Here is a 21,890-nt window from a genome sequence, read left to right on the forward strand (position 1 = left end):
TGGTCCTTTTCAGATTGTAGAAGTCATAGGCCCATCAACGTTTGTGTTGCAAGATTTAGCAGGTAGAAGGGATTCTTTGCCTGTTAATGGACAGAACCTTAAAATATATTTTCCATAGAAGATTATTCTTCTATTTTGTAGGATATTTTTAGTTTTTCTTTTCTTTCTTATAAATAAAACCAGTTGTAGATGGTTACTACAGGGGTTCATGAAAAAAGACACCAATTCTCTATCAGATTTTGATTTTTTTTTTCGCTTGTACAAATAGTAAATTTTTTTCGAAAAATGTGATCTTTATTATTGACAGATAGAGTTAAAAAAACTTTAGCCTAGATATGATACTAGTTTCAACTTTAAAAGTTTGATGAAAGCAACCTTCAACGAAGAAATTGTTTTATATCAGAACAATGAAAGGTATCATTAATGAAATAAAGATTCTCTGTAAAAATGCTGTTTTCAAACTCTATTATTGTCGTTCGGAGCTTTCTTAAATAAAAACAACGATTTCCTCCCTGCTAAAGAAAATCGCAGCATTCAGAGGAACAATCCGAGAAAACACTATATCTCAAAGAATAAGAGGTCTCATCACAAGCCGGCTTATCATGATCACAGATATTATAACTTGCTGACTTTGTCAATACTGTCCGCCAAAACAGGGCAACGACTCAAGATTGTTGCAATCAAAAGACAAGGGGTCTCATCACGAGCTAGCTTGTTCAGCAAAAGTGTAAATCAAGTGAATGATTGTGTCATAATTTGGCCACCAAACCAAGACATTGTTCTTTAGAGAATAAAAAAGGAAAAAGTGTCAAAATGGGTTTTTCTCTGAAAAGTTGTAAATAGCCTTAAGCAGGATAAAGGATCATTGTTGGGTAACAGGTAACCTTGTCGAGGCTATGGACGCCTGCTGGCAGCAGAGGCTCTACCTACGACAAATGAGCATATTTTAAAAGCCATCACACAGAGAAGAACTTATTTTATCTTTAAAAGACCAAGTAATGGCTGATGTAAATACAAGGACTAAGCCTGAGGAAGCAAACAATTGGAATAGAAAAAGGTTGAAACAAAATATCATTGATAGGATAAGGCATAATGTACTCTATATGTCCACAACAAAATTTAGACTTATGAAAATTTTTCTGCTTTGGAAGTTAAAATTCAATAGAAAAGCAGAGATAACTGGTTCTTCCCAGTGAATCGCCATTGTTGTGGCCACCAACAACCCCCCTCTTTTTTTGGTATTAGCAATAACACCAAGCAAATGGGGACCCTTAATAAAAAATCCAAAAAACATTTTATGAAAATTTTTGTATTCAACTCCTTAAAAGATGTATCGCATCGCAAGAAGAGAATAAAACGTTTTCTTATGAGCATAATAAACTGCGAAGAAGCGACGCGAAATTCATCGCATCGCATACATTATGAAGCGCTCTTAAAAGAAAAATCTTAAGAACCTCCGACGGCCGATATGCGATGTCGCATATCGCAACATCGCGTAAGCAGCACACAATGATTGAATGACTCTGCGATTTGCGATCTGCGAGCTGCGATGAGTGTGATTTGCAATAAATACGATCATGAATTTCTGCGATGGCACATCTTGACGACGTGATCCGCGATGCTACGATGCGAGTCGCAGAAATCACCCATCACAAATTTTCCTCGGTGCAGTATTCAAGGAAAGCTATCCGTAAACCAAAATTGGGCGGATGCCTTAAAAGAAATTAATGATTGTACGCCAAATTATTCAAGAAGGACAGTTTTTTGTTTTTCGAAGAGTCAGTTAGTTATGAGTGTCATGATTATGCATTCATAAGAGCTTAAAGCTTTCATGTCAATATTTATTGTCATTACTCTTTTCCTTTGCGTAAACTATAAGACATGAAATAACATGAAGCAATGTGCAGGAAACATCTAAGGAAAAGGGGAAAGCGTCAATGCTCAGAGAACAGAGAAGAGATCCCTTCAGAAATGGATGGTGCATGCAACAGGACCACAGATTCTAGAGTATCACTCAACAGATGCTGATGTCAATAGGCCATCCAAAACTCAGAGTCAAAGGCGCACAAAAGCAGCATGTTTACAAAAGATCCTGAAGCTTATGGGTAAAGCAAAAAGAAAAAGGCGCTAAAGAAGGAAAACACACCAGAAAAGCTCGGAACAAAGAACGGAGGCAGTTTTCGATGCAGAAAACTGTTCAAAAAGTAAAGTCCCTAACTTATTCAGTCATTCGCAAGGCTGGAAACCGAAATAGCAAAAGTAGAATCAGTTTGAGAGAAATTTTGGTTATTACCAAGTATACACGCAGTGAATACACCCAGCCAGAGGAAGATTCTCGAAAATATCTTCTAGTTTACCAAAAAGTGGTGCCCGCGCTTGTTATTTCTATTTTCATAGCTCAAACGAAAGCAGAAGGCGACCAACCGACTCTTCCTAGGCGAATGTTGCATGCTTGCAGCACTAAGGAGCAAATACAGAAATGGTTAGGAATTAGATTCAATTTTTAGAAATAGTTTTGCTTTAGCAGAAGGGCGGTCATTTAAAACCGTATCCTAAATTTATGTAATTAAGTTAATTAGTTAGCAGTATTTAAAACCTTCTCATGCATTTAGATAAGGGTCCAGAAATTTGTCAAAAAACTTGTCCTCAGAACATGCACTTTTGCACCCTCGGAGGGGGTTTTGATTAATGGATGGATCAAGATTTATTAATGTTTGCATTTGATATCTGCTACTGATGTTGCACTTCTTTACTCTTAGTAGATGTTAGAGCAAGGAGAGATAAATCATTGTTGCTTGAAGCTTATGAGTGGAACCAGTCATAAATGGTACTTTTATCTCTTGACTGTTTCTGTTTATATTCTTAAAGTAATATACAATTTTTAGTTGTTTATATGTTACTGCATGAATATATGAGTTACCATTTGGCACTTTTGTACGGGGGAGTCATTTATTTATGTTTTATATATGAACAACTTATTATGCGATATGTTGTTCACAACTGTTTTGCCTAACTTTTTATGCAAAGTAGTTTATCTCAATTGATTTCTATTCTTGTGATAGCTGAATGATCTTTATTACCAGTTAATGTTTGAAATCTCTTTAGATCGCATAATAGAAGAAATTCACCCTGGGTTAGCGTAGATTAGATGTGGTGTTTCTCATTAGATTACAATAGCATAGAGTTAGTTTAGAAGTTTGAATTAAATTAGCTTTAAGTACTCTTAGATCAGCATCATCCAACTCTACACACACACACACCCTTAGATTGGGAAACTGGTCCCATTATCCCCAGTCAGACCCGCTATACCAAACGGATAAGGAGCTGCCAACCAAGGTCCGGACCGGGTGGGTATCCCCCTTGTTGTCGACCTGATTTTCGGGGCTTCAACAAGTACCTATCTGACAAGTACTTCTTCCTGAAGAGTCTCTTGAATTCATGCCAAATCAACTCCTTTGTCTTGATGTTTCTGAAACACTTCACATCTTCCCACCAAATGTATTCTTTCCTAGCCTTCATGTTCTTTATATAATCATGCAACTCAAATAACTTGTTCATCCCAAGAAACCATGCCTATGCATCTTCTAGATTTTTCTACTCTCCATCAAATGTTGGTGGCACCATTTTCTTGAACTCATCTAGAAAATATCCCATGTCACTCCTCCTATAAGGATGATATCGATGATGACCATGATATATCTCTGAACCAGAACTATAGTAGAACCAATATCCACTACCTCGTTTATCAGATTCATTCCAAGAACCTACCATCTCTAACCATTTTATCCCTTTCCAATCTATGCCCACCATGAGACATGCTACCATATGCCCCATTAGTCTTGTTCGCCTATCCATTATTGGTCTGTGGTTTCCCCTGTCTCTGGAAGTATGAAAAACACTTAAGGATAATTGCATTGACTTATGCTTGTTTCTCCTGTGAACTGGAAAGTCTCCCTTGTGACTGAATGATCCTGTCATTATATTCTTTGCAACTTATGATATCTACCTTTAAACTTATCAAGGCATCTACTATGTCAGGAGAGTACCCCTCTCTTGACTATTTATCTAATATATAGGGAGAGTCTTTTCAATTGTAATCCACAAATTTTCTATTCATATTTGATCTTCTTCTTCCAACAAACATACCATATCAAATAAACAAAATACAAACATAACCAACATAACTTAGTGAAGTTCATATGGAGGCTATCTCGTCTACAAAATCAGTCTAGATTAGCACGATACATGTATTTACATAATCATATCAATATACTGACATCATGCATGATAACATTAAATGCATACAACGACCTCATGCATGACAATCATAACCATGATACTTCTTGCATAACAACCACATAAACATTCACATGCATGCATGACAAACACATTCTACTCATTCAGTCCAAGTATTGAACCATGCACTGATACCATCTATAACCCACCCCTCCCACATTTACTCAATTTCACTAGCCTGCTAGGGTAAACATGAGAGGGAGAGCTACTATGACATGACCTGACCTCCTAGGTCCCATTAAGAAAGTGGGGCCAAATATTGATAACAAAATAACATTTCACAACATCCTAGAGGGCCTATAGGACACTTAGGGATTGAGAAATCATCCTAGGTGTCCAAACCATGAGATGAACCCCTCCTCTTCCCTAGGCCCTCAACCACACCCACAACAAGGCCTCCATGTGGTTGCAAGCCTCTAATCACATGCACAAGCCTACATCCATGCAGTTGCAACCCAAAATTTTCAATTAGGAGCATGTGATTCCGGACTCTGAGCCTAAATTCTAGGTCATCATCTAGGCCACAACCCAAAACTTCCAATAACTTGTTCAAATCAATAATGACATGCCAAAAATGCTAGACATACAAATTTGCAGGAATAACTTGACCTAGACCTCCTGGAACTTGACAGACATTTCGTCAAACATATTGAGAACATGTAATCTATAGGCCATGAATGCATATCTAAACATAGGGATCTAAAGCTTATTTTAGAAACATCAAGAAGGTCTAATTCCCTCTCACAATAGCTACAATAACATATGTTATCTCATGCATTCATTAACCATTCATAAAAAAATTAAGCATATCAAGAGCCATAGCTAGAACCTATTATGAAACCATGCTTATAACCAACATATAGCCAGAATAATAACCATGATAGAATATTCATAAAACAAACATAATAAGAAGTAAAAAATACTCCTAAAATACAAGATGAAAAGAGCTATTATTAACATATGTAAAAGCCAACCAAGTCAGAGACTTCCACATACCACCCGACCATATATTGAGGTAAACCAAATATTTCTTTCAGCCAATCACCCCGTAACTTATTCAAAACATGAATGTGGGAATTAAGACCAAAACAACCAGAGATTGCCTTAGATTAAATCACCTCCACCCTTAGGTTTTACCCCAATCCCACCAAAAATCGGTCAAGGGATCACTAGGCCCAAAACAAGAACATAAACAACCAGGCTTTACCAGAATCCTACCAAAACCAATCATGGGATTACTAGGCCCAAAACAAGAACATAAAAACTAGGGCTTCCTCGATATTAAATCACCTCCACCATCAGGATTTACCAAAATGCACAAAAACCTGTCAAGGGATCACTAGGCCCAGAACAAGCTTGGATGCCTCCTAATTTCTTCACTAATACCTTGAGGAATTTTCATGTCTCCACCCTCAGGATTTACTACAATCCCGCCAAAACTGGTCAATGGATTCCTAGTCCCTTGGTAATTTTCCTGATACCACCTCACCCAATTGTAGAACCATCGAACAATAGAAATCTTAACCGAATAACAAAACCCCATCGCACCACATATATCCGAAAATGGAAAGGTAAGGTTGAAAGTACTATCACACCTTGAAAACCGCATGTCAATGACAATAAGAGACACAAACAAATACATGCATGTACCATGCATTCACAAATCAGCTAGGAAATCACACATTTAACTTGTTACCTGGAACTACTCCTACTAAATATGCTTGACCCCAACTTTCCCTTGCTTGTCCCTTGATTTCTTTTGCTTTCTTTTCCTTCCTTTGCTTTCATTTCTCCAATGCTAGAGTGCTCAAAGAATTCTCTAAGTGTGCAAGAGTATGAGAGAATAGATATATCTCCAAGCTAAAACTTACAAAAGGTTGTGAACTGATCCTCAGAAGCCTTTTTATTATTGAGACCTCTATTTTTTTCCTCTATTCTTCCTTCTATTTTTCTCTCATACAAATTTGCGACCTTTCATCTCCCTATTCTCGTATTTTTCCTTTATTTTCATAAATAAAATGTCAATTAATGCCTCTTTTCCTTTGTCAATGATTTTGCCAAATTGCTTAGCCATAATAAACTAAACTGAATACCCACTAGAATGTTTTTCCCAACATGTAGCTTGGAATATGTGTCCCATGACCTTGGTATTATTTTACCATTATTAACTTTATTAGATGTAACCTGAGGTTGTTACATTGGGCCCTTGTTTTGACATGATTTTGAAGGTCATTTTACATAATATTTTATGAATTTCTCTTTTTTCCTCATTCATTATTACCTTTATTAACATATATTTGTCCATTCTCATCCTGTACAAACTTCATAAAACGTAAAAATATTAATATTATTGATTTCCATGATTTGATGGTTACTTATAGTGGTTTTTGTCTTTTCCCAGTTTGTTTCTAAAATTTTTGTATGTTTTCCAAATTTTTTGTAGCTATAGAAACCCGTTTTAGCTATGGAAACATAGAACAAATAATTGGAGAGGTATTTTTTCTAGATCAGTTAAAAATCAATGATTCAGACTTTTGTCATCCATATCATTATCAGAAATGTATTTCGAAATAATCACATCCTAGTTTTTGAGTTAACATTTCGAACCATCTATTGTGGTTCATCCTCAGGACAAGGATGCAAAAGAAGATCTATCATGAGGTATACATAGTAGAGATGACTCAGGTCCCAAAAGTAGATGTCATAAATGTAGTTGATAAATTAAATAATTTTAGTTATAAGATGAACATTAACATATAGTTAGGTCAAAATAATATTCAAAGAAGTTAACTAGTTAGGAAAATATAACTAATTAGCTTCTTTGAATATTATTTTGACCTAACTATACATTAACGTTCATCTTAAAATTGAAATTATTTAATTTATTAACTAAATTCCAACGTCTACTTTTGGGACTCGAGGCATCTTTGCTATTTATACCTAATGACAGATCTTGTCTTTTATCCTTGTCTTGAGGATGAACCACAATAGTTAGTTCGAAATGTTCACTCAAAAGCCAAGATGTGATTACTCTGAAATACATTTAAAAATTGTAAAAGATGAATTAGGAAAATATAAATAGTGGGTACTGTGAAAAATATGGTTTTTTAGGGGTGTCAAGAGAAGATTTCTAAAAAATTAAAAAATACAGGATGCTTTGAAGAGGTTTAAAAGGGGATTTATTAAAATTGTACCCTAAAATCTACAGTTCCATGTTTGACCAGCAAGTCTTGTGTAATAACTTGGGCACATGGAAATTAGAAGGTTTGACAACATTTGACCTTCTTATAATATCCACATGATTTGAATATGATCCCTACATAAACTACATAATATCTTCACATTATCTCCTTTATCCTACATCTAGGATAAGTTGGTTTTAAATCCACTTATTTAGGGATTAGTCCTTTCTTGTTGTAGCATATTTATTTTTCGGAAGGATGCATTATATGTATACATATGAGAGGATATCAATCATATGAAGAGGGTTAGAACTAGAGAAAGGAAGGATAATGAGAGTATGAGTGTTAAGCATATTTTTATGAATCAAATGTAGAAGATTTCCATCTTCTCTGTTGATTAATATCAAACAACAATAGGGGAATTGGATTGGCCCATATTCAATATGAAAGTTGAGAAACAAATATACCACACCAAGAAAACAGTGTTGGCTCTTGTGAACCATTGGAGACTTCCTTCGATGGTAGCATATATAGATGGATGGAGTTCAAGAAGGCATATAGAAACAAAACAAATTTCCAGGATGTGTTAAATCCTGCACATTCACGGTGGCCAATGTGGTAACTAGGTCGATGTAGAGTTCTAGGAAGCTATTTGTGATGAGCACATAATTGATCCCACTAGGAGATACCAAGGAACTTTAGATCAACATCTCGAAAGGGTTAATGTTTGCTAGAATGAGATGAGTTGTGGGTGATTTGTTCCCCATGTTGTGTGCATGGATCTAAAGCCTATTATCATGGATAGTGTGAGGATAGGCCTTATGGATAGGAATTTATGTCTGATAACTACGTTCTTAGACAGTCTATGGTTGGAAAAACTAGGCCAAGGGTCATTACGCTGAGTAGGAATAGCTCATTGATTTAGTTCTTTATGTTGTTAGGAAGGAGTTTGAGAACTATGATTAAATTTAAGTGTTTTAGGTGTGCCACTCTTTGGGAGGAGTTACTAGATATGGAATGGGAACCCTCTTGATATTCAATCTTAGAGAAGATTACATTGATAAAATGATGCTCACTTTCTCCATTTTCCCATCTCATAAGGTTTTTTATACTATAGTGGAGCCTTATAATTCTAAGCTTTCTCTACTCATCACATGGAAAATGAAGATGAGTTTATGGTGCTAGAAAATGAGGCCCTCTATGACACCTACTTTATAACTCTCAAGCACACAACTTCTAGTTGTGAATTTAGGTGTGGATCTCACCAATCTTTGGAGGAGGGAAGAAAGGGAGATCTAGAATAGGAAGACTTCCAGATCATCATCAAATACTTACATGTGAATTCCACCATATTTTGGATCATGGAATTAGGCTTAGTGCAAAAAATAATGCAACATATAGAGAAGATGCTAATTATACTAAAAAATATCCACAATATCCTTTCATAAGAAAAAATTCCTTAGGATTATTCTTAGATGAAGGATCACCACATCTCCAAAAACTCCACCATATTCTTAAATATGAGGCTATGTGGAGGTGCCCCAAGATCTAGAAAACTAGAAGGATTTGTCTCCTACAAGAATGTGATGCAAGGGAAGGGATCAAAAACAATGTATATGCCTCAATATAACACATTAACTTACACTTTTGAACAAATGAAACAATTTCCTTCCATAGAGGTAAATATATCATAGATAAACCACCTTTTGAATCAGATCTAGAATTATGAAGAGCTCCTGCAGTTCATCACTATCATACAGGCTTCCCATGCACGAGTATTCAAGAGTATGGATGTTGTGGTGCACACACATGCGATCCCATCACTTGGGACTCTCACCCAGGTGAAGACAAAGAAATAGGTCCAACTCGAGATTGAATCATACTTCGATGAGTTGATGCACATTCCCACCAACACAGACTTGCCCATCAGTGCAGACATCATACACAAGTATGTTGATGGTTCAGCCACATTGAAGACAATGATGTGTATGCTTTCAGATGAGTTGGAAAGAGGAGCCCAAGCAGTGTACCTGGATGCTGTGAAGGCAAGAGTCAGGTTTCAGATGGATGTCACTAAGGAAAACACGAACACCATCAAGGATTACAGATCTTGGAATTAATATGTTACTGTTGATCAGCATGAGGATGTTGAGGAGTTGGACTTCCATGGTTGTCTAAGTCATAGTGATATCTATCTTGGCGTGCTCAAGCCATTTTGTTCACATGGGTACATGTGCATTGCAATGTTAAGTCATGTCAATTGTAACTCAACTGTCAATAGTGAATGTAACAGTCATAGAGTAGGTGAAGAGTCACGAGGGTAGTTGAATAGTCACAAAGAGGAATGTCAAGGGCCACCCCACCCTTTGCTATAAATAGTCCCTCATAACTCACTGTAGAGGCTTTTGGTCAACCAAGCTTCTGCTAAGATTATCTTGGAGAGAGCCTAGACAGTATTGTAATGCACCTTGGCTTCTCCACTGCACGAAGCTAGTACATCTCTTTGGAGGAGCAGGCAGATGTGGCTATAACATTCCATTTTTTGGGGCTAGTAGGTGTACATGGATGTACTATATGACTGGAACTTACACTTCTTTATATAATAAGAGCCATTACATTTCATGCATGTGTTGTATTGTATTCCACCTGCCTTGTTTACTCTAAATGACATATGTATTTACTTTCTTATGCACGCATATATGGAATATTCTGTATGAGCATGTATGAATGCTTCTAAAATGTGTTGATTGGTTTAACCATCACTTTGGATTGCCATCTCCAACTTGTGATGCATCTTCACTCGTGCGTTCCCTTTCCATCTGAGTACTGCTATAGGTTTCCAAGGGGCGCACTCATATCAACCCACATGTTTTAGAACCTCCCATGCACCTTCCTTGACTCACCGCAGCGGTCACACCCTTGCTACTACCAGAGTTAGCTTACTTGCCTCTATGCGACATCTTGGTCAAGGCATTACTATACGACCCACTGCTCGGACTCCTACACCAAACGGTCTAAGGTCTAACTGGGACTTCTTACCAGGGAGATCCCCTTGACATATTGACGGGTCTAGCACCATCAAGAATTCTAGTGCTAGAAGGAGGGCCTGATGACAAGTTGTGTCCTCTCATCCAGTTTTGAACCTTTACATACTTTTCATGGATTCTTGCACTCTTCTCCCTCCACGATGTTTCTCAATTTGGGAAGATATCTCCATCACGGGGGATTTTTTTGATCTCTTGTCCACTTAGAGATATCATGGTGAAGGTGAAGTGGCCTGGCCTGAGTACTTACATGACTTTCTTTCCATGCTTCATGAGGAAGATGGGTGCTCTGACAAATAGGTTAGCTTGCTGCTTTCACACACACTTCATGAGTCTCCATGTCGATGGCTGCTCAGCCTACCGAATGACAACGCGCACTCACTTGAGAACTTTTGTTATCTCATTGAAGACAATTTCTATCATTTTGATCCAGACCATATTGACCGAAAATTATTACAACAACGGAAGGCTCCACATGAATCGATTATGGATTTTTGGCAGCGCTTCCGTGACTTGCAGCTTCAAGCTCTGAGGAGCCAGATGAAATTCGCCTATCTTTGGGACCAGTTCAAGTATTTCCTTAAAAAAATTTCTCATCCCAAGAAGAAGCTTGATATCAAGCCTCACTCAACATTATTCAGTGAGGGAGCTATGCAATCTCATGTGGATGCGGTCACTGTCTTGACTGATTGTCTGTCTTCCCCTCATTCAACAACTTCACCATTGCCGAGTGATGTTGAGGATCATTCTCACACACTTGTTCAAATTTCACATCCTCCCAACATCACGTCACTCAATTTTCACATAGATTTGGTTTTGAATCCTTTGAGTTCTCATATGCATTCTTATCTATCACCTCCATCTTCGCACTCGGGTGTTCCTCCAAATGATATTGTCTTGTGTTTGTCCATTCTAGACTCTTCACTTGTGAATGAGGAATAAGCTGCTGACAGAGTTGGTGTTGCACAACCAACATGAGTTGTCATTCACGAAGAGTATGAGTGGGAGCTCGACCATCAACTCTAGGCGAAGGATGACTGCCTTCCATCCGAGCACCCTCTGTTCTTTCCTAACATCGTTGGTGAACCTACCATCCATGATTTTGCATGTGTGTCTTCATCCACGAATGCACCCATTGTTGATCACTCGTAGGACTCGTCGGATGTTGGTCCATAATTCGATAATGGAGAGGATAAGTTATTCATTAAAAATCCACTTGATCTTTCATCTGTCTTTTCTCGAAACACATAGGATGAGTTTGTCAACTTTTCATCTACCCCTCTATTTTATTCATCTGATCATGAAGATTCCGATGAATTCATTGATTTTTCTAGTTGTGGTGGTTGTGATCCATTTGTTTCCATATGTGATCATGATCATGGCTCTATCGTAATTTATCTTTCGAAGCTACCGATTTATGATAATCTATCTGATGAAGAAGTTGAAACAACCAAGACTGTCGAGGCACTTTACCTCGAGTTGATGGTTATGTCAGGTCCTTGGTCTCTTGGGATTAGTCTCACTTCTGATCATGAAACTGTTCAATAACCCAAGGCTCCTCATCAATCATCTTCATGCATTGAAGATCCACCTCACACATAGATCATAATTCCTCCACTCGAACTGCATGATTCCATCACTCGTGCATTGGATGAACCTTATATTGCAATCACTAGTTTGCAATGCACGTTGTCTTTGCTTCTTTTGTTTTCTTGCATGTCACAGTCAAGAGTGTGATTATGTTTCAAATTTGCACGCAGTGTCACACAACACTATGATAAGTCCACAAACTGCTCATCATGCGCTTGCACTCACTTATGTCTTGTAGACACTTTGAAACACGAAGTGTGGTTGTCTTCATTATTGTATACTTCTTTCTTATGGTTCGCATAGTTGGGTTTCTCATGGACCAAGACTTCACCAACATGGGTCAACCAATGCACTGGTGGCTGCATTGGAAATATCACTTCACGTGATCAAGCCCATGCATCGGTAGTGTAGAAGTAGTGTTTGCTTTCAGTCAGTTTGCTTGCATGCTTGTTTTCTTACTTGCTTTGTTTGTCTGTTTGTTTGCTTGCTTGCTTGTTTTACTGCATTGCTTTTTCTTTTTCTTCTACTTTACCTTGTTATTTTTTAGTCCACTTGTTTTGTTTAGTTCGCTCGTTTCATTCATAGGTTAGTTTTCACATGAAACCATGTATGACTCTTGAAACGAGTTGGGTGAAGTACAAGAGGGCTTGTACACCAATCACTACTTGGTTATCTATCATCTTTCCTTTGTATGAAGAAATTGTTACCTTTAGTCTGTGATACATCGAAGGAAAATACTTACTGTTCAAAGTGAACCTTCGTGAAAACAAAACACTTGCGCGCTAACTAGTATCACCTTCTCTAGTTGGTTGTTTTTCGGTTAACCCTTGTCAGCTTAGTCAAGTAAAGTAAGGTGAGGGGGAAACCCTTAACATGCATGTTAGAGATACAATAAACTACCGCTCTACTAGAAAAACCTCTTCTGCTCTCAATAAGTCAGGATCCCTCTTCCACCTCTGAAATGAATAAGTGTTATGAATAGTTGAAAAAACGAAGAATAAAAAAATGAAAAAGTAAAAAAAAATCAAAGTGAAAATGAATAAGGAGAAAGAAGAGAAAGGCTTCCTATGTAGGGAGGTGATGCTAGTAACTCTCTAGGGGTACTGACCAGGCTTATTGGCAGTGAAGCCATGCTTGTGTTCCTATGTCACTCCATCGGGGTACTCTCCAGGTCTGTTGGTAGCAAAGCAACACCAGAGATGAAACCAAGACTCTCATGACTATACTTCTTGTGCACCAATATACCCCTCAACCCCAATCAAAACAATTGTGTTGCCTTGTCTTGGAATGTGTGTCAATTGACCAAGAGATTGGAAGATGCTACATCTTACGATCAAGCTAGTGTGAAGCCAAGATGACCTGAGAGCTGAACAATACTTCCAGAGGTGTTAGACTTGCTTTTCACGAACAAGGTCCATTCATATAGATGGAGTTCTACCTATCTGTCTCCAAGTGTTGTAGTGGCTATAGCCACCATCCAAAATTTTTCCTTAGCCCCGTTTCTGAGTCTCCCTACCAACCTTTCATAGCACCTTGTCTTTCTTTGTCAACTACACAAGCTTCAGGGTTTTTCTTTCACAAAGACAGCCTCTCCATCACAGCTTGATGCATTCCCTCACAGGTTGGTCACCCAGAGTTGTTCTAGTTGAAGGCTGAGTAGCTCCCCCAAGAAATTGTTCATTTCTAGAGGGAAACCAACCTTCCCTCCATAAACTGCAAAATCCTATCTGGCATCCTGCTGGACTCGAAAATTGCGCAATTCTGCGCGTCAGCACTCCTAGTGAAAATTGCGCAGTTTTCCCTGGCAGGGCTACTCAACCCAAAATTTCCACAAATTTGGGCAGCAACCAGCTACTCTGCCCAAAATTTGTGCAAATCTCTTGGGCAGCCAGCCAAAAATGCACATTTTTCTCAAGCAGTTGAGCAGCTTCATGCATGAACAGTTCAATTGACCAGTTCCACCTGGGACCAAGGAAACTTGACTTGCATGCATAGCTTGTTTCTTCTGGAATAGAAAAAGGAAACATGCAAAAGCCATGCCATGATTCAAGGAGCTATTTTTAGCAGCTAGAGGTTACATGCAAAGTTGTTTCAGAAACTTTCTTCCAAGTGTTGGTTTTTCCTACATTTGTGGCATGCTTGTCATGAGCCCAAACTTATTTATTCAACACATTAGAGCTCATTATTTCACATCAATCTTGGAGCTCTGACATCCCACAACACATCCAAAACTCTTCGACACATCCAGCTAAGCTATGCATGTGTAAGTGCCCTCAACTTGTCTTTTGAAGAATTTATGTTGGTTTTTGTGTATTCACTTGTGCGAGTGTTGTTTTCTTTATTTGTTTGAATTCTTACTCTTGTTTACATGTATACTAGCTTGTCCTAGCTCTATTTCAGTTTTCCTTGTTATCTCATTGTTATCGCATGCATGAAACTATTTTGCATGAACGTTCGTCGAATCGGCAAATTGATTCACCCACATGATGTTGATCTGTTTGTTCAATCTTTCATTCATGTTTGCATGCACTGTCAATCACTTCTTCCTTCACTTAGTGTCGTCGTGCATTCACTGTCTTATTTTATTTCAGTTTCCCATCAGCAAGCTGGGCCAACCTTGGCCCAGACTCTCCCTTCACTGAGACAACATTGCGTAATATAGGGAAGGAAGGCTCTGTCTTCCTCTCCAGAAATGTGCATTTCTTCCCAGCACTGTCCTCCAAAACTATTTTGTGCATTTTTTAGGGACTGTGACTACTGGACCATAAAATTGTGCAATGCAATCCCTGAGTCTGCAGCCACTCCTAGCTGAAATTGCGCATTGCGCAATCCCAACATCCAGCAGCTAGTCTAGATTGCGCATTATGCAAGTCTAGTAGCCAGTCTATATTGTACATTGTGCAAGTCCAGTAGCCAGTCTATATTGTACATTGTGCAAGTCCAGTAGCCAGTCTTTCCTCCTAGATAGCCCAAACTACCTTTGGTATAGTTTTGGAAGCCAGTCACCCAGCCTCCCAGACAAAATCATGCAATCTTGCCCATAAATTTCCCAGGTATGTTCTATGTCATTCCTTGAATTTGCTTTGTTTTTCACTAGCAGATTTCTTGCCATGCATGTTTCTTGTATCCAAATATTTTAGGTGTTCATCCATCTCAATGGCTTCCAAGAGAACAGGATCACAAGACAATGATCAAAATGTAGCTAGAGCAACAGTTGAGCGACTGTCCTCTAGTCTTCCGATCTATGAAGATACAAAGTTGTATCTAGACATGGACATAAAATTGAAGTGGCAAGAGGTCCATGAAACATTTACAAGAAATTTTTTGGAATACCTCAAATACCTTCAGGTGTACCTGAACATTCACAAGTCTGTCTTGTACTAGATTGCATGCAAATATCCTGCGTTCCCATGCGCGGACATGATACACTGAATCATCTCTCACACTGATCCCAAGAGGATGATCTTGAGCAATGCCAGTGGGACGAAGCTTCCAACCTTCTGGGCATGAGATTATGATGAGATGTATCAGATGTCAGAGCCCGTGACTATCATGAAGACTCCATTCAGCTTACCCAACAACAATGCTAACTCCAGAGACATTCTAAAGAATTGGGTAAAGGAGCCAGCTCAATTCAGGTTGACACCCAAACATATCTACGAGACAAAGATACTAAGGACGGCATACCAATACTTGATCATATTTAAATGTCAACTGTATGGCCAAGAAGGCATGGAAACCTTCCCACAGAGTTGGGTGGTTGAACTAGACCAATTGGCTAGAGAAGGAAAACCATGTAACTGGTCTGGCATATTGGCTCATCAGCTGAAGGAACAAGTAACAAAGGCTCGACAATCACCTAGAGGTATGCATGCAGAGATTTACATGTCTGCCTACATATTAGATGCAGTCTGTGCCTGACAGGAGTTCCTAGGCTTGGAGTGGGCATGGTCACCAGCGGAGACTATTGTGAACACATATTTCAAGTTGTTGTCCGAATGAAGCTTCAAAGGAGTAATCACATGGTTGTCTGATAATTTTTTCACCCCTGTGTACAAGATGATATTCGAACAAGATCCACCCTGCATGTCAAAGGAATCAATGGAAGCATTGATAGGCATTGCAGATTGGTATGCCTCACTATCCAACACTTTCATCCAAATGTTCAGTGCAGAGAAGCCTCTGCATGTTCTTCTGAAGTTTGCCTTGGACCTACTTGTCAATGAAGGAAGTAGCATATCACATCTCAGCAGGATTGAAAGCTATATTGCGTCAGAAGAAGAAGGCACCTTGGCCCACTCTTCCATTGCGGATTGGGGTATATGAGATCCAGAGTATCAAGCAAGCAGATTTCGAAGCAGAACTGATGAAGAAGTACCCATTCGACCTCCGAAGCTACAATCCGTATGACCCGCGTTATACTGTGAAAGATCACTGCAAGAGAGTTCAGTTCAACTGGATCCATGGGCCATGTCATTGGGCCGAGGAGGTCCCATGGAGATATTGCTACAATTTCTCCAGACCTAATGAACCAGTCGACTTTGTTGTGGAGTGGTTATCGAAGCAACATGAAGTAGCATCACGAAGAGCACCAGCAACACTAGTGGCAGTAGAGGTAAGCATACCAGTGTGTGACAATGGTAAGAGGAAGATTGTCAATCGCATGGAGGAGGAGAAAATATGCAAGTTTCGAGTAGGTCCACTTGTAGAGAAAGCATCTATTGCTATAGAGGCAAAGAGGCAATGGCACATCAAGAAAATCACATGAAGGCAGAGGGATAAGAAGAGAATGGAATAAGTAGAGAAGGAGTTGTTTGAGCTAAGGGAGAAACTTTGAAAGGAACAAGAGTTGTGAAAACAAGAGAGGGAAGCGCAGTAGCAGTAGATAGAGCAGGGGGCGCAACATGTGCAAACAAGTGAAGCAACCCCATACAAGTAGTTGATTCATCAAAACAACTAGCAACAGGAAAATAGGGTGAACCATCGTAAGGGCAAGACTTATCTCATGAGATAGAACAAGCACTTCAACAATTGGATGCAAAACTTGGAGCAACAGGAGTTGGAACAGGACACCGACCTCATGCCTCACCACAAATAGGTCAACTCACCCGCCTCAATGCATCTAGATGATGAGCAAGTCTCGACTGACAAAGGAAGCACAAAGATCCTTGGTGATCAGCCGAAAGAATAACTACATAACATCTTGTTCATGAATCCCAATATAGGGTTGTGAAGTCTCGAAGAGTGTCAACTCTAGAGGATCATACGTCTCCTACACAAGTTGAGGAACGAGTTATCATGACTGATGTGTGTAAACATCCAGCTGCCTTGGCCGATGCAACCAGAGTGTATGTCGATGCAACCAGAGCCCCACTTCACTTACCTAAGATGATGAGGGTCAATGTGGTCAAACTGAAATCACGTATCCGGAGTGAGATCTAGAATTATGAAGAGCTCCCGCAGTTCATCACTAACATACAAGCTTCCCATGCACAAGTATTCAAGAGTATGGATGTTTTGGTGCACAAACATATGATCCCATCACTTGGGACTCACTTAGGTGAAGACAAAGAAACAGGTTTGAATCGAGCTTGACTCATACATTGATGAGTTGATGTGCATTGCCACAAGCACATACTTTCCCATCAGTGAAGACATCATGCTCAAGTATGTTGATGGTTCGACCACATTGAAGACAATGATGTGCAAGCTTTCAGATGAGTTGGATAGAGGAGCCCGAGTAGTGTACATGAGCTATGGAGGCAAGAGCCAGGTTTTAGACAGATGTCACCGTGAAACACACAGACACCATCAACGACTACAAATCCTGGTGTCAATATGTTATATTTGATCAACATGAGGATGTTGAGGAGTTGGACTTCCATGGTTTTCTAAGTCAGAATGATGTCTAGCTTGGCTTATTCAAGCCATTGTTTTCACATGGGTACATGTGCATTGTAATGTTAAGCCATGTCAAGTGTAAGTCAAGTGTCAATAGTGAATGTAACAATCATAGAGTAGGTGAAGAGTCATGAGGGTAGTTGAATGGTCACAAAGGGGAATGTTAAGGGCCACCCCAACCTTTTTTATAAATAGTCCCTCATAACTCATTTTAGAGGCTTTTTTTCAACCAAACTTTCGATAAGACTATCTTGAAGAGAGCTTGGATAGTATTATAACGCGCTTTGGCTTCTCCACTACATGGAGTTGGTACATCTCTTTGGAGGAGCAGACGGATGTGGCTGTAACGTTCCACTGTTAGGGAGAGTCGGTGTACATGGATGTATTGTATGAATGGAACTTACACTTCTTTATATAATAAGAGCCAACGTGTGTTCATGCATGTGTTGTATTGTATTCCAACTATCTTTTCTACTCTAAATGACATATGTATTTTCTTTCTTACACATGCATATATGGACTATTCTGTATGAGAATGTATGAATCTTTCTGAAATGTGTTGATTGGTTTAACCATCACTTTGGATTGCCAGCTGACTTGCTTTCCAGCTTGTTATTCTTCTTCACTCGTGTGTTCCATTTCCATCTGAGTACTGCTACAAGTTGCCAAGGGACGCACTCAGCTTAACACACATGTGTTAGAACCTCTCATGAACCTTCCTTGACTCACTGCAGTGGTCACATCCTTGCTACTAACAAAGTTATCTTACTTACCTCTGTGCAAAATCGCGGTCAAGGCATTGCTATATGACCCACTGCTGGGACTCCAACACCAAACGGTCTGGGTCTAATTGGGACTTCTTATCGGGGAGATCCCCTTGACATATTGGTGGGTCTAGCACCGTCAACACACATGTACATTTGTATGATCAACTTGTAGCAAAATCCTCTCCCTGAGCAGCATCAACACTCATCATGACATGTCCATCAAATGCACATGCCCACACATTCCAACTCCTCCATGACCAAAATGTTATGATCAAGCTCCATTAATGCCACCATTGACCATCGTTTGATCAACATCAATGTGAACACAAACCAACATGACTGACATCATACTATTGGTATCAATGCCAAAACAATCATCCTAATTTCAACTCAACCATGTTGACATCAATGCCAATATTATAATGCCATCATCTCCCACTTGGAGACTGACTATATAAACTCCTTTGTTGATTCACTTGCTGGAAAATGACTTCACTTAGACCTGGTTGTTTCTAGTCTTCACCATAATACTTGAATACTAATTGAAACTTAGAAGAATCTTAGTTTCTCCCTGGTTACAACCTTTTTTAACATATCTGCAAGATTATGGCTAGTGTGTATCTTTTCCAGCTTCAACTATCCATATTCCAACACTAACCATATGAAATGGTACTTGACTTGTATATGTTTAGTCTTGGAATGAAATTTTGAGTTCTTTGAAAGATGAATGGAACTTTGGATGTCAATGTATCACCTTCCATATCTCGCTTGTTTCCCAATTCATCCATAAAACATTTTAACCAAATTATTTCTTTACTAGCCTCTGTGGTAGAAACATACTCTACTTTTGTTGTTGAAAGTGAAGTGATGTTTTTCATTTTTGAAACCCAACTGAAATTTGCTCCTCCTAGAGTAAACACATAACATGTGGTGCTCCTCCCATTATCTCTATCACCTGCCATATCTACATCAATATATCCCTGTAGAGTAATGCTTGAACCACCAAACCGTAGTTCTTAATTTTTATACCTCTCAAATACCTGAGAATCCACTTCACTACCATCCAATGCTCTTTTCGTTGATTGTTCATATACCTGCTCACAACTTCCACTGCATGTGTAATATCAAGCCTTGTGCATATAATTGCATAAATTAAGCTTCCAATTGCTGATGCATATGGAACTTTACACATATAATCCATCTCTTCTTCAGTCTTGGGACACATCTCCTTACTTAGTTTGAAATGTCTAGCCAAAGATGTATTATCTGGGAAATTTTGATGGTGATTAAATGGGCCGCGTTGTCGCCCCATGAGGAATAAGGATCCAACACTGCTGAAACAAGTAACCTCTGAAAAATCAGGAAGATAAATAGGCTCCACACCCAAAATGATGTACAAAGAGATTATAAACTCCTAAACTTGTATCCTTAACATATGCATAAAGGTCTATGTAAATTACATGATGCATTTGTGAAGTTATGGGGGTGATGATCGTAAGGTATGGGTGTTTGGAAACCATGAATAACATTAATAGAATAGTCCATATGTCACATGGTTACTCCAATGTACATGAATGGTTGACTTCAATCAATATATTTAATCATATGATTATTGGAACATGTAGATATGGCTACTCTACTAAAGACTCTTGAGCACCTAAGGATGTAAGGCCTCATTACCAATATAATGTAAAATTGGTGCAATCAATCATATGTGAAACTCTAGGGATTAATTCCCACTTTCCTATGGTTATCTGGGAAAGATACCATGTTAATTTATTCGGATGCATGCTAAATACTCAAGGTGGTATTTATGGGCTTTCATGTAGTTATTACAGTGGATGTGAATAAGATATTGCTATGGAAACCTTCTTCACATGATAGTATGTTAAGAGTACACACACACACACATGAGCGCCTATAAGATTTAATAAGTAGTTTCAACCCTATAAATGTAAATTTGATTATTTTCCATGTTGGAGTATCACATAAGAAAATTAATTCAATGCAGTCATGATTTCATTGTGCAAATAGTTTTTCCAAAATTTTGCTACACTCCTACATAACATTGCACATGCAAGGCAATTAGATGCATGCAAAAAAATGGGTAGGATTATAATACATTCAAATGAATGTTGTGTTTGTTTCAAACTATTAAATTTGAACTTCATGATCATGATATTAAATTCATACAAAACATCCCCAAGAAAATAGCCAAAAGGATCGTTTAGAGAGAATTCTCAGTGACTAGTCACAATCTAGTTACACAAAAACATGCTTCTCAAGTCATAGAAACAATATAACTCTAAAACTTGAAAGACAATTCCAAACACTTATTTTATCTGTTTGGTTGATTTCCTCCTTGTTATCTCTTTTTCCTATTTATCATATGTTTATGTGACGCAAACACTACATAGAATTCAACACACAACTTTGACACTATGCTTCCACAACATCATATCACATCACTCTACTCAATTGTGTTGTTGTTCCCTTGTTTGGATAATTACCTATGGTAGCTAAAAGGGGTGGAGGTAATACCTCTAGAATCCTTGCTTTAGCAAGCAAATCTAGTTTTGTCCCATGAGAAACCTTCTCAAGCCTTGGAATCTAGCTAGCAGGTGATAGTTGTAAGAGATACTTGCATACAATTTGTTGATGGTTGGGAAAAAAGTTAGTTTCTCCGTCTCATTTTCCAGATTCCTTATTAGAGATAAGTACTTCCTCGTACCTTTATGTCACTAAACATTGTTCATTGAACTTAATAGCATGGTTTCATCATTGGATACTTTCTAGGTTTTAGTTGTGAGTGTAAATAACTTTATGCTGAGCTACAAAATTATTAACATGTCTTGAAGCTATAGAGAATAGAATCCTGCATGGCTGATATCGGCACTAAAAGTCAAGGTTGCATTGTTTAATAAAGTTAATTGAATAGGAAAACATTGTTTTAGGAATAATAGGGTATTAATACGCTCACTACTTGCAATTGAAGGAGTTTCTAATGTGTCCTTTGACATTGTGATGTTTGTTGTCATTTAAGTTGATAACACAGTGATGATATAGGCTCTCACTTGGTGCTATGAATGAGAGGCACACTCCTACCTATT

This window comes from Pinus tabuliformis, chromosome 9 (assembly GCF_031772625.1).
Source record: "Pinus tabuliformis cultivar Carrire ecotype Pingquan chromosome 9, CPIR1, whole genome shotgun sequence".
NCBI classification, from domain to species: domain Eukaryota; kingdom Viridiplantae; phylum Streptophyta; class Pinopsida; order Pinales; family Pinaceae; genus Pinus; species Pinus tabuliformis.